This window comes from Mytilus californianus, unplaced genomic scaffold, assembly GCF_021869535.1.
Source record: "Mytilus californianus isolate M0D057914Y unplaced genomic scaffold, xbMytCali1.0.p SCAF_13, whole genome shotgun sequence".
NCBI classification, from domain to species: Eukaryota; Metazoa; Mollusca; class Bivalvia; order Mytilida; family Mytilidae; genus Mytilus; species Mytilus californianus.
The window spans coordinates 41,377,990-41,392,877 of record NW_026262615.1 but is presented as its reverse complement, the minus strand read 5'-3'; the positions used below and the strand labels follow the sequence as shown (position 1 = coordinate 41,392,877).

General features: G+C 30.4%; 1 long non-coding RNA gene across 1 annotated transcript; it reads right to left on the bottom strand.

The window, feature by feature from the left end:
- Nucleotides 1-3,261: 3,261 nt before the first annotated feature.
- LOC127723681 (uncharacterized) lies at nt 3,262-6,334 on the bottom strand. Its single transcript, XR_007992201.1, has 3 exons — nt 6,249-6,334; nt 5,736-6,032; nt 3,262-4,050 (listed from the first exon to the last, which is right to left on the bottom strand). It is a non-coding gene; the product is annotated as an uncharacterized LOC127723681 (long non-coding RNA).
- Nucleotides 6,335-14,888: the final 8,554 nt, after the last annotated feature.

The following is a 14,888-nucleotide window of genomic DNA, read 5'->3' as shown; positions in this document are numbered from 1 at the left end:
TAAAAGTGTATACAGCAGGTTCTAAATACTGTTTGAAAGTATAACAGGGATTTAATCTATTTTTATTTCAAACTTTTACTTTTACTCTTTAGATAAATTTGATAATATTTAACCAAAATGGCATCATGATACGTTGTCCATAGGGTTGGACACTGACGTTTGTGTGATTTCAGCCATTGGTTTTATAAATTTCTAAAGTCATACTTTTTGGTAAGACTATTGTTCATTAACTGCTACTGAGACAGATGAGTTAAGTTGAAAACATGCATGAAGTAAACTGATGTTCCATGAGGGCATTTATTTGTATATTATACTTATTGTAGCTATAAATTATAATGAAAACTGTGTAAAGCAACAATTGATCTCGTCTTAGGTCCTACCACACATACCCATATATGGCATTAGATATTGGTCACTGACTGACTTAGACTGTTCAATATCATAAACTATATCATTTCCACATAATGTTATTATAATCTAGAAGGAAGTAACATCAATTCAACTCTGGTTGTTCTCATAATGATTAAGTTTGCAGTTAAGAAAGACAAAAGGAGAACAAACAGTTTTTAATATTCATTGAATTTATTGCTTTTAACATATATATATTCAAAAGGTCACCATCAAGTATAATATGTCAAATAAATGACTCACGTGTAGATGTACATATTTATTTGATCAGTATTTTTAAAAGAGAAGACCCAACAGTTTATGTTTTTTTTTTTGGCCAAGAAATATGAATGTACACAATGTACTGTAAAATGAATATCACATGAACTGGAATTTTTTTGTGATAATTTCTCCTTCACGAAAATGATAAAAAAATGGGTTCTAAAACAGTTTTATAAATATTGGTCACAGATGTTACTTTTTTACATAATTGACATAATGGGGATGGGGCTCTAGTAAATTTACACCATTACATGTAGGTTGCAAGGTCTGAACCTTTTTAAGGTCATAGGTCACAACTCCATTTAAATGCAGGTCACTATGTTCTCCATGTCCTAGGTTGCATTTTGTCATATTGATATCAGATTCCATGTTGAATATATGTTAAGTTCTGTGGTAAAATGGCTCGCCTATTTGCAATGCTAAGTTCCATGGACGAGATAATTGAATGCTATGAAGGTCATCACGTAATACTTGCTGGTTATTTACTAATTAATTCACTTCTGTTTTTTTTTATTTTTATTATTACTTATTTATAGTTTAATTTATTTAATATGATTATTATTATGGTTTTATTTCCTGTATTTATATTTTTACTTATTAGTTTACAACATTATCTTTTGTTTTATAGTTGCATAAGACTGGTCACATAGCATTTCATAGTCAATTATAAAACTAACAATTATGAAATTTCAAATTACCAAGCATTTGTAAGTTTCCCTCCTTTAGAGGTTCTATATATTATGCTGATTTAATAGTAGGTGGAGGTGATACTAATATTTCTTTTTGTTTTTAATTTTTGAAGCTTTATAGTTCGTTATAATGCTTTCTTTTAAAAATTTAGTGAAATTGCAAAGTTTACTTTTAATTTATCTCTTTTGAAAAAGATTGAAAAGTCTAGTTATAAAAAGACACAATCATGCAATCAGTTAAAATAACTTATAAAATCCTATTAGAAAAGAACCAAAATAGCAAGACCAACTTTTTCAAGGAACTGGCTAACTATAAAAGGTAACCTTTTTTATAAATGGCCCGGACTTCTCTTTAAAATAATTTCTTAACATAAGGTTTACCTAATTTCAATAATTGGTGGGTTAATGTTAAGTGTTAATTACTGTCAGGTTGAATGTAAGTATGTTTACATTGTTTATAAGTTGTTTTGTTTATAAATAGTTTGTAAATACCCCTTTCTGGCTTTGCTGGTTGTTATGTTTTAAATGTTTAAGCCAGAAGTAGAACTCTGTGTACTGCTAAACACAACAATCATGTTTTATTGAAAAATGGGATAAATCTTCATCATAAGATTTATAACATATTTGTTGACAAATTTTTTAAATAATAAAAATGTATTTTTTATTCCAAGCTTATCCTTTTAATGAATTTATTTGGTTTCAAAATAATGTTTTCATAATATTTTTTTAAAAACTTAAATAAATTAAACATGTGAATAGTAGTTTTTTTTTCCATTTTAGGAATAAATGTAAAATAAAAAAATGTAAATTATTTGTCTTGTTTCAAACTATAAAATAGAAGACTTAGTGATCTAAAATTACTAATTTCAGTTAAAAGGTTCAGAAATAAATGATATATAATTTGGATAAAAGTTTGCATGCAAAAATATATAGATTTACTATTCATATTATTTTGGCTTTGGCTAAATGTATTCCTATAAGTACTTTAAAAATTCATTTAGATTAATTTGCAAATAACAAATGAATTTTAGTATAGGTTTAACTATTGAAATATATTGTTTTCCATTTTTTGATTTGGTTAAAAGTTTTAAATCAGCTGTAAAACCAATAATTAAAAACAAAATTGCATTTTTCAAATGTATTTTTTTCCCTTTTGATAATCGAAGAAGGGTTTTTGAATTATTAATAAAGGGGCAATGAACACGAGTTCTGCTCATGATTCAGTTCAAAGGAACGAATTATTTTTTATTGAAAAATTGAACATAAAATTTATAAAATGCACTTTGTAGATTATTCTGTATGCCAGATATAATCTATCAACTTTAATTTATTTCATCTGGATTTTTTTTAAAGGAAGATGAAGATCATTAATATATATTTTTTTATATTATTTTTAGTTAAACTGTCCTTTGAACTGGATTGCTAGAGGGCCTCTGGATATTGTTAGAACACTATGGACAAACATATATTTCTGTGGTTTCAATTTTAGTTAAAATAAATATTAAAACAATGTTTCTTTCATTGACATTTATTCAGAAACAATTATTTAACCTGAGATATGTGGTTTAATATGTCTCTGATTAATTCAATTAAGAATCACAACAGTTACTATGAACTATTCTTAAGAAAGTAAGGATGACATTTTTTATGAGAAGAGTAACTGAAATGAAACCATGGAATATTTTTTGGTCCATTCTTACAAATATCAGGAGTGTATCCACCAATAAAACCGGTGGACGTGTTAAATTCAAACAGTCAGCTTCTAGAGACCACCATTTACTTAAAATAAATAACAGGAGGGGCATCACTGTTTATATCCTGACGGGACACTACTAAATTACAGCACTGATTTTAACTGTACATACATTGTACAGATCTCATTTTAACTGTACACACTTGAAGGTTTTCAGCTGTTCACTCACGCTGGAGTATATACACTCAAAAATGAGTCCACTCCATGACGGGAAGATAGATAGATACATGTCAGGCAGACACGATATTTAACAAATGACCGCTTTTTCAATGATATTTTCATAAACTGAAACTCACATTTTTATTAAACTTTCAAATTTGTGCCCAGTCACACTGCTTACAAATCAATAAAAAGGGGAAAACATTTGTTCAGTCCAATTTATGATCACCGTCGTATTGTTGTTGTTGTTTTGGGGTCGAGTTATTCCCCTTTAAACGTCCTATTTTTCGACTTGTTGAATCGTCACTGGGCCGGTTTACCTGTCGAGTTTTTCTATCAGTGGGCTTTTCTTCAACAAAATATCAATAGTTATTATCTCATCTATAGGAATAGACGTTACTATTTCGTGTGTCATTTCAATTTACATTTATTTATTTTCAAGTGTCACTTCCGCGGCCCGTATTTTCATCTTTCACCACCAAATTTGCAATGAAATATTGTATTTTCAGCCTTTTAATAATAACGTAGTGAAAGTTTGGAACCTGTCGCATCAAAAGGTATACTTGGTTTAGAATGGGAAACAGGTTAAATTTCTTTACGCAGCTTTTTTCGTGACGTCAATGCCGTTTCTAAAAATTGCCATTTTTTTAATGGAAAAGCACGTGAGCTTTGTCGCATTTTCGACGCCATTATGAGAACTGCTGCCCGGCTGAAAGGACATACGGTATCCATCATAAACCAAAGTCTGGTTATATTTGTTTTTCCTTAATTTTGATATATCTAAAAAAAAATAACATTTAACTTTAAAGATTTGAATAGAATTAAGTGTTTACTGCTTGTTGTTTGTAAGCCATTTCTGTAGTTTGATTATTCGTCATTGTCTCCATTATTGTCGTTTTTTCGATTTTTGTTTTTATTGTTGTTTTACCGGGTTTTGATTTTGTATGCTTGTTCTGTTTTGCGCGTTCTATTTTGTTTGTCTGTTTGGTGTGTTTTTAACACACAAAAGAAAAAACAGCTTCACTAATGTAGAAGACTCTTTGCATGAACATGATGAATAAAAAGTCGAAGAAATTGATTCTTTGCATTTTGCCTGACACGACATCAAGCTGCAAAGCAGGCACAGATTGCTAAATAAAGGCAACAGTAGTATACCGCTGTTCAAACGCTGCTAAACATATTTTGTACCGTTTAATTGTAATTTATATCTAAATCATATATCAATTTTATTTCATTCTTAAGAATACTAAATGAGAAAATGTAGATAGTACAAAATAAAATTGAATCATTCATGATTTGTGTCTCTGTGCTGAGTGGTCTTGCGTTTGTTTGTACTGTACTCCTGTCACGCAGTGTTGTCACTTTAGCAATATTTTTTAACATTGCCATATAAGCGGGAGGTTTGGCAAGCCATAAAACCAGGTTCAACCCACATTTGTTTTCTTAAAATGTCCTGTACCAAGTCAGGAATATAGCAGTTGTTATCAAATAGTCCGTTTCTATGTATGTTGGCGTTTGTTTTTGTTGCACTTCAGTGTTGCTGTTGTTCCGTTGTTTTCCTTTTATAGTTGATGTGTTCCCCTCGGTTTTAGTTTGTAACCCGGATTTGTTTTCTCTCAATCGATTTAGGACTTTTTAACAGCGGTATACTACTGTTTCCTTTATTGTCCCTTATGAAGGAAAGAAGATGTGTGTTTTCCTTCAACATGGTTGAGTGACTTTATTCTAATTTTACTGTTCAAAGTATGCATAAACAGCAGATAACAGAAAATGAAATAAAAAATATTGAATCCATGCTCGACTAGTGTTTCACAATATGAATTTAAAAAAATTGTTACCATTGAAAACTAAAATGGTTAAGCCTAATTTTGGACATAAAAATAATATTTCTGGTCTTCTCATATTTCGGCAGCTACCTCCTTGCTAAAGTGGGACTTCCATTTTGCAGTGTAGGGTGTCTAAATACGAAACCATTTCCGGTCGAAATAGGGATGTAAAACTTAATGCCACGTTTAGGAAAAATGCTAAGATGTTTATACGTAAAATAACCCATAGGTCCGCAGGTTACAGGCTGCAAGACAAAATATCAAGCAATATCCAACACACCATTAATTTCAAGCGGCAGTTCAAACTTTCCGCCCTCATTCCGGTCGACCCTTACCTTGCAGAATATTTCTGTTGTAGGTAACGTTGATTTGTTCTTGTCCTGAACATGTTTGAAAAATTTCCCACTGAATGTTAGGCAATATCAATATTTTGACATGCACTTTTTGTTTTCTAGCATATCAAAACTAAAAAATACTATAGTCTCACGGTTATTGTGATACGTCCAATGTTATATGTACATACGTAGACAATACAGACGTTTATTTGGATCTTTATAGCATACAATATAAATTTGTTAAAGGGCTAAGTAAGATACTCATAATGGTGGAGTACATATTAAGTGATTATGATTCACAAACCTTCATTAGCATTCAAAATATGAAGCCTGACATCAACAACGCAAGGTATTTCTGTATTGATATCACAGTCTTCTATCATTTTCGTAAGGAAGGATATGACCGCAGCTTCAAATGCTTTAGAATCACTAAGTACATTTGCTGCTATTGTTGTCAACATATTCAAGGAGCCTTTCCGTACAAATTTCTTCTTAAATTGTTCATCTTTTTCTGATGGAATTCGAAGAGTTGCTTCTACTGTTACGAGATTCCAGTGCTTAGGAGTTGCTATTTGCCAAAGAACAGGACATTCCATTGCATCTAAGTTAACACAGTAATATTTTATCTCTTTTGTAACAATTAACAACCAAAGTTATATTATCAGATGACAATTTCTTTATAAGATTTAGTTATGTAACATTGCTATTAGTTAAATCTATTAAACTTATTTTAACATTATTTCCCTTTAAAAATACACTACATGCGAATCATTGTAGGAGACGTTACAAAGTACTAGATGTAAGAAAGAAATTCTACCTGCACATGTTTCCTCAGGTACAAGTAAGTTAGCAGGTCTTTCATACTTCACTAACAGTGTTAAGTTCTGTATTGCTCTTAATATTTCCACTAAAAATGAAATCAAAATTCAACAACAATAAAAATAGGCTATTAAGAATATTCATATTTAAGATTTTAAAAACTCAAATGAGTAGTCTTGAAAATTACACTTTCTAAAAAATTCAAAACCAAGTCTTTGTATTAAAACCATAATTCAGTAAAATTTTTAGATTAGTTATGGTCTTTTTATTGTACTTAATTTCCATTGGCATGTGGTATAGCGACAATAAAGTCAATAAGAGTTTCATGTTCCCGCTGTTTTTGTAAAGTTTTGGACATATGTCCCCAGATGTAACACAAAAAGGTGTTGACTTCAATTTCAACCTAGCGATTATTGTTTTTACCATTATTTTGGACAAAGCGACCACAAAATCATAAAGCAGTGTATTTTATTGTGGCATTGTTGAAATGAAAGTTGGTACATGTTATTCATACGGTTTGAAATAAACATTTATACACAAATGCGTTGCTTAAAAGTCTTTCTATCTTTATCTGACCTTAACATTAGACAAACTGTTCCTGATACTGTTAGCACTACAAACTGTTCAAACTCTGAAAAGACCATATTTTGTGCTCGACCATGAAAGGTCGAGCACAGATTTTACTTGATAAGACTCGACACTATCTCGACAGTACTTAACTGTACTTAAATGTACTCGACTTTGGTCTCGACTGTACTTAATAAGTCTGATTCAGTATTTGGTATTCTTGGTGTAGTCTGAAATGGTCTCGACAAAGTCTCGACCAGTCTCAACATGTCTCAACTTGTCTCGACCAGTCTTGACCTTCAAATTTAGTCTTGACTGGTCTGAATCAGCCCATCTAACTCAATTATATATTGATCTTACAAAATTCAAGGTTATTTGGTAGTTTGGTTCATTGCTGTCAAATTAAAGGGTTTAATAAATAGATAAAAAAAGCTAGAATTTCTGTTCGGACTAAATTTAAATAGTCATGTTTATAATTTTTTAAACTTTTTCAAATCAACTTAGATTTTCATCAAACTATACAGCTATCTCAATTATACATTGATCTTACAGAACGCCAGGTTGTTTGGTACTTTGGTTCATTCCTGTAAAATTTAAGGATTTAATTGATAGGTAATTTTAAATAAGCTAGAATGTTCAGTTCGGACTGAATTCTGTTAGTCACCTTTAAATTTGTTTATTTCTTTTTCAAATTAACTTAGATTTTCTTAAAACTATACAGCTATCTCAGTTGTATATTGATCTAACTGAATCCCAGGTTGTTATGTTGTTTGACATATTGCTGTAAAATTTAAGGATTTAAATAATCAAGGTAAAAAAGCTAAAATTTTCAGTTTGGACTAAATTCAGATAGTCATCTTTAAATTTTTATAGCTATTTCAAAGCAACTTGGATTTTCATCAAAATCTACAGCTATCTCCATTATATATTTATCTTACAAAATATCAGATTATTTGGTAATTTGGTTTATTGCAGTCAAATTTAAATATTAAAATTATAGGTATCTATCTGAATTTATTCCAAACTGAACATTTTAGCTTTTTTATACTTATTAACTAAGTCCTTAAATTTTACAGCTATACACAAAAATACAAAACAACCTGGTATTCTGTAAGATAAACATATAATAAAGATAGCTGAAAAGTTTGATGAAAATCCAAGCTGATTTGAAAAAGAAATAAACAAATGTTAAGGTGACTATCAGAATTCAGTCCGAACTGAAAACTAGTTTATTTAAAATTACCTATCAATTAAATCCTTAAATTTGACATCAATAACCAAACAACCTGGCATTCTCTAAGACCAATATATAACTGAGATAGCTGTATAGTTTGATGAAAATTCAAGTTGATTTGAAAAAGTTCTAAAAAAATTTAAAGATGATTATCTGAATTGAGTCCGAACTGAAAATTCTCGCGGTTTGTACCTAGAATAATCCAATACTTAAATTTGACAGCAATACACCAAACTATATAACAACCTGGGATTCAGTAGGATCAATGTATATCTGAGATAGCTGTATAGTTTTATGAAAATCTAAGTTAATTTGAAAAAGTAATAAACAAATTAAAGGTGACTATCTTAATTCAGTTCGAACTGAAAATTCTAGTTTTTGTACTCATTAATTAAATCCTTATATTTGACAGCAATAAACTAAACTACCAAACAATATGGCATTCTGTAAGATCAATGTATAATTGAGATAGCTATAGAGTTTAATGAAAATCCAAGTTGATTTGTAAAAGTTATAGAATTAATTAAAGATGACTATCTGAGTTTAATCAAAACTGAAAATTCTTGCTTTTTTTACCTAATAATTAAATCCTTTAATTTGACAGCAATGAACCAAACTACCAAGTAACCTGGAATTTTGTAAATTCAATATATAATTAAGTTAGATGGGCTGATTCAGACCAGTCAAGACTAAATTTGAAGGTCAAGACTGGTCGAGACAGGTCGAGATTGGTCGAGCCTTTGTCTAGACCATTTCAGACTACACCAAGATTATCAAATACTGAATTAGACTTAATAAGTAAAGTCGAGACCAAACTCGAGACCAAAGTCGAGTACAGCTAAGTACAGTTAATTACTGTTGAGATAATGTCGAGTCTTATCAAGTAAAATCTGGGCTCGACCTTACTGGTCTTTTCAGACTCTGAGCAGTTTGTAGTATAGGGATCTTGTTCTTTGCAAATCGTCTTACCCAAAATGTCTTGCAATTAATTGGATATATCGTTAAAAAATGATAAAAGCACTTTAAAAATGTCGTGCGTACGAAGCGCTAGTTTAGATTATCCTTCATCCAGAACTCTCAAACCTAAACATTTAAAATATAGGGATGTGTATGTACGTGGAAACGTTAAGACTTAAAAGGAATATCATTCAAAATCCTACCCTTTAGCTTAAACTCAGTTTTTAAATAGCAGCTGTCCACATGACCTTTCAAATATTAATCCCAAATCAATTACGATTTCCCTTACCGTATAGAGTAAGGTTGATAAATCTTTGGCCATATGATTAAACCTATAACATCCGAAAACAAAAATGTTGCCCAACTATCAATCTCCCAACACCTAATCGAACTCTGAGTATTCTGTTGCCCTGATATCTGATAAAGTCGATTAACGATGTAATAATCCATCTTTGTTTTTATCTTTATTATACTTTTTGTACGTTTAACGGCTTCTGTGAGGATGTCTTAATGTGACAGGGATTGATAAATATACAATATGTTGTTAACCTGGTTTTCACAACTGAGTAAAAACTTATATGACATTAATATGACTTTCAATGTTATTTGAAAACGTAACGTATATGGTATGTTTATTTCAACGTACATACCTGAAACCTGTTTATGTTGTGCTAGAGGCGGAAGTTCACAGCTCAATGATACTGAAAAACGTATTGAAGCAGTTTTAGGCAATCTTAACTCTCGCAGATAAATCACAATTAAAATGAAATTTACCTTGTAAAAATACTTTTTTTCTAAGCTATCAAAATTTACATTTCTCTGTCATGGCATTAAATCCATTATTTATACCAAATACAGTTACTAGTATATAAAAATATCCAACAGCGGTATGATTGTCAGTATTACCACTATTCAACAGAGTCAAAATGACGTGCAGGTAAGCAACTATAGATCCCCGCAAGGCTTTCAGCGATGAACAACACTATAAAATAGTTCATCTATAGACCGCCTCGACATGACAAAATATGAACCAATTCAAATAATACACCAACGGCCGGTTTTATGACAAAACAATAATTTTATATATATCGAAATACTACACAAGCTTATATTGGTTTATTTTTGTGTCTTTATATATAAAATGCATTAAGATTCACAAACCTTCAGTAGCATTTAAAATATGAAGCGTAACGTCAACTCGGCAAGGTATTTCTGTATTGATATCACAGTCTTCTATCATTTTTGTAAGGAATGATATGACCGCAGCTTCAAATGCTTCAGAATCACTAAGTATATTTGCCGTTATCGTTGTCAACATAATTAAAGAGCCTTTCCTCACAATTTTTTTCTTAAATTGCTCATCTTTGTTCGATGGATGTCGCAGAGTTGCTTCTACTGCTTCTAAGTTCCATTGCTTAGGAGTTGCTATTTGCCAGAGGACAGGGCATACCATTGAATCTAGGTTCAAAATAGTATTATTGTATGTCTAATTTTTACAATTTACAACCTCAATATATTAACAGATTATTGAATCTTCATAAAATGTTGGACTATAAAGTTGCCGTCAGATAAATGTAAAAAATTATTTCTTTCTATACAGTGTTTATTTCTGCCTTAACAATACAAAGAATGCTTAGTATCAAACATGTATCATAAGCAACTTAAAGTATATTAACTGTGTATCCGCCATCTTGGATTGTACAATAGCAGTACACAATCGGTCTAGTTATTTGCATTAATCTGCAAGTTTTGAGACAGGGTTGAAATCTATGTGTAAAACTGTTTATTTGTATAGAGAAAAAGTGGTTTATTGCACTATCCAAATGTTTAAACTTATACCATGTATACCAATATTTGTGTTTTGTGGAATTAATTTTTCAACTTGCAGGTGTAAGGTGGAACAAATCTTATATAACAAAATTATACTGGAATAGTAGGGAAAGTTTCCTATTTTACTTGTAGCAAGGAAATTGGTTCGGTGACACCATATTTTCGTTTTATTTTCTTGAAGCATATTATGAAAACTATCTTTTCATATTTTATTTCAAAATTCTATTTCATTGATCTTTTTTATTCACAAAAATGTGTTTTTTCATGAACAATCTTTGCAAATTTAGGCAATTTTGTACGACTTGTAGGTTGAAAAATAGCACGGTGACCCATACTTTTTATTATATTTTTGAAAAAAGCATAGTAAAATCGTCATTTTGACAAAGTATACGAAAATTCTATCTGAGGAAATATATACCGAAGATCTACCTTAATAATGGGCTACATATATAAGGCTGTTCTACCTGCAAATATTTCCTCTGGCACGAGTAAATTAGCAGGTCTTTCATACTTCACTGACAGCGTTAAATTCAGAATAGCTCTCAATATTTCCACTAGAAACAGAATCAACATCCATCAAAAACAAATGATAAACTTTAAGAATATGCATATTTAAGATGTTGTAATCTCATTTGAGTAAATATCACACTTAAGCTTTTTTCGTTCAAATCTTTTGAACGTTGTGTTCACCCAATTCAGACATAAATAACTGATGTTGATAGAAATAAAATAAGATTGACACAGACAGATGAGTAACAAAAGGTTATAGCAACCTAACAGAGAAACAAAATAAAAACGAATGAAAAATAATGCACTTGGAATAGTTACAAAATGGTCATAGAAACAACGAAATTGAATAATTCTTACCTGTTTTAAGAATCTTAACTTCAACATGTTCAGTGTTTTATATAGATATGAAAAAAATAAGTTTACAGTTTAAACCACAGGAGCCATTAACACTCAAGGGTGTACAATTGATTCCCACTGATTTCTGTTTAATCTGGTATATGGTTTCTTACCCTATAAAACAAACTGAGATTGTTAATGCTTTATCCTTTATTCATTACAAATATGTTGACTAAAGCCTCATATGCAAACAATATCATTATTATTATTATACTACAGAACTTAGAATTCACAGCATACTAAATATGTTTTAAAATTACTATCACAAATGGATTGACCGATACTAAATTCAATAGGGATATGTTTTCACTGTTTTACATCTCTATATATACCAGAATAGTTTTATGAAAATATTTCCGATTGTGTCCTATCCCTGATGTAGGTTAATTTACTAAGTGTAGATTTGGATAACGTATAATGTTTTTGAAACAGCGAGACGCTTACCCTGTCAATTCATATGATCTTGCTCGTTTAGGATTTTAGACGATTACCTCCGTTTTTGTTTGTTACCTTGTTTTTATCTTCTGAACCAATTTATAAAATTTGAGCCTTAATACCGTTATACACTAGTGTTGCCTAAATTCATTTCATCTTCCATGCAACTCCCGTTCAGTCGTCAATAAATCTAAAAGACATACCATTCCGTTCTGAAAAATTAATAACATCCTTGGCTTGTGTTTTGTCTTGGTTTTCCTTGACTTCCTTAATATCTGTCCTTTCAGTTGGCGTCCTAAGTGTTGAAAACTTCTTGCCTGAGATTCCCTCACTTCTTCGCCCTTGTGTTTTATACAGGTTTCCAGCTTCTTCTCTGTATTTTGTAATTTTACTGAGAGTGCGTGTTGTGCTTGTGCTGTGTTCAGTAGTGTGTTGTTTGATATCTTCTGTATTACTGATTGACATTCTTTCAAGTCTACTTTCCATACCCTTTAAATGACTATCATTGTTATAACAGGAGGATTTCAATTCTTCTAATACCTGAAATTTAAAAAAAGGATGTATTACAGACTTATTTTACAAAATTGGATAGATTGATTTTAGGGAGAACGACATTTGTTTTTGACCAAAAAAAACTGTACATTTGCTCGTTAAACTATAATCATTACATAGTAAGGTACATTAATACAAATAATTCTATTAGGTTACCTATATAACGCCAACCAGTTTAATCACAGTGCATCTACTTATAGCACAGACATAAAGATACACAAAACTGGTTGTTCCGCGTTATACCAATCTTATGTATACGACCAGGTAAACTCAATTTTTGACAGTAAATCCGACGTTTTACGCAGGCCACTCTTCATATACAATACGGAATAAAATAATCGAATATAAATGCCCAAATTATGGTTAAATGAAAAAAAAATCTACCGCTGCCATGAATTATTTCTTAAATATTACTGCCAAAAACTGTACATGGCAGGCATGCATACATTGCTTGATATTAATGGCATTTTATTTTATTAAAAATCATTTCAAATACAATTTATTTCCAATATTCTGTTACAATTACCTTATTAGCTCAGAAGAGCAGAGTTAGGGTCCCTGTGTTACATTCTCACTCCTGTCCAGGGAAAACAGGCGAGATAAATGTCCACTTTACTTATAAAATTGCATATTGTAGCTTTTTTATATCAAATTTACACAAAGTCAAAGACACCTAACAGTATACATTAATTCGATTACACTTGATCTATAAACAGTTATACCGGTCTACAACAAGGTATGTACATTTTTGGTTAACATTGTAAATTTAGATAAGTTGGTAAACATAATAACCGTTTTTTACAATTGAATGTATCGACACGTTAACTAACCATTGTAAAAGTACACACTCGACCTAGTAATTGCATAAAAACTATCTGATTTATTAACTGTACCATATCATTATTAATATCTGGTTCTTTATTTTGTAAATAATTTAAATTAAAACGATGTTTTCTTTTAGTGCGCAAATGAAATTGTCTAATAATTCTAATATTTTTCCAAGTGATGTTTTCAAACTTTATTAGATTTCGAATTCACATATTGTCCATATTAGGATATTGTCAAATAAAATTTCCTGTAAAGGTCTGTCATAACAACCGTGGATCATATTTCTCTCTTTTTTTAAATTCTATCATTAATTGGTAAATCTTTGTACATTTATAAAAGAGATGAGTTTGTGTTTCAAGAAGATTGTTTGCAAAAATGGCAGTTACCTTGAACCAACGAATGCTCAAATTGGTGGAGTATGGGTTCGGTGTACAATATCATTTGTATGGACTTCAAATGGAATTCACAAATTTAATCTTTTATAGCTAGATATTTTGACTTACTCCTAACCCGTTTTCCTCAATCAATACTTACAAATACTAAGTTCGCAATTTTAATTTTGTCTTAGGTATGGTATTTTGATTTAGTACTTGTTAAATATCTTTCGGTCAGAATTTCGTATTACATTCCAGAATGTATAGACCAAGTTGTGGTACTTATTCATATTATTGTCAATTCAGTGTGATCCGATAAATATATTTCGATGCAGGAAATAGATAACAAGCCAGATTATTATAGAAATAGTCTATATTGATGTTGAAACGCACACATCATTTGTTTATTATCTATCAAAAATTAAATATGTACAGATTTACGATGGAAGAACTGTTTATATACTTCCAAACTATCAAAGTTGTAAAAATCATTCGAACGGTTTTCTTAATGTACCTACCGATCATTACTATAATAAAAATAAACATACAATTTGTTTCAATGACATACAGGACAATCTGAATGATTACACGTCTATGGAAATAAAATGTGATCGAAGACTTCTGGAATTGAATTCATCTACGAAACGTCTAACCATTGATGGTATTTTATACACTCAATATTTTAATCAATAATTTGAGATTTTATATGGAATAAATGTTTTAGGTTAGAAAAGCTTTGTGTTTCACGTGGATATCCGTTAAAGGAAGTTATTCAAGTATGTTTTCCGTTTTTAATAATTTTCTCATATTGATAATGTAATCAATTTAGCGTGGGAAACTAAGTTGGATATATATAAAATAAGTTGCAGAGGGTCGACACGATCTTGTAATCTGTTAATAATCATGAAAATTAAATCCTGCAGAACTATCACGTTAAGCTACCAGAGTCAAGAAT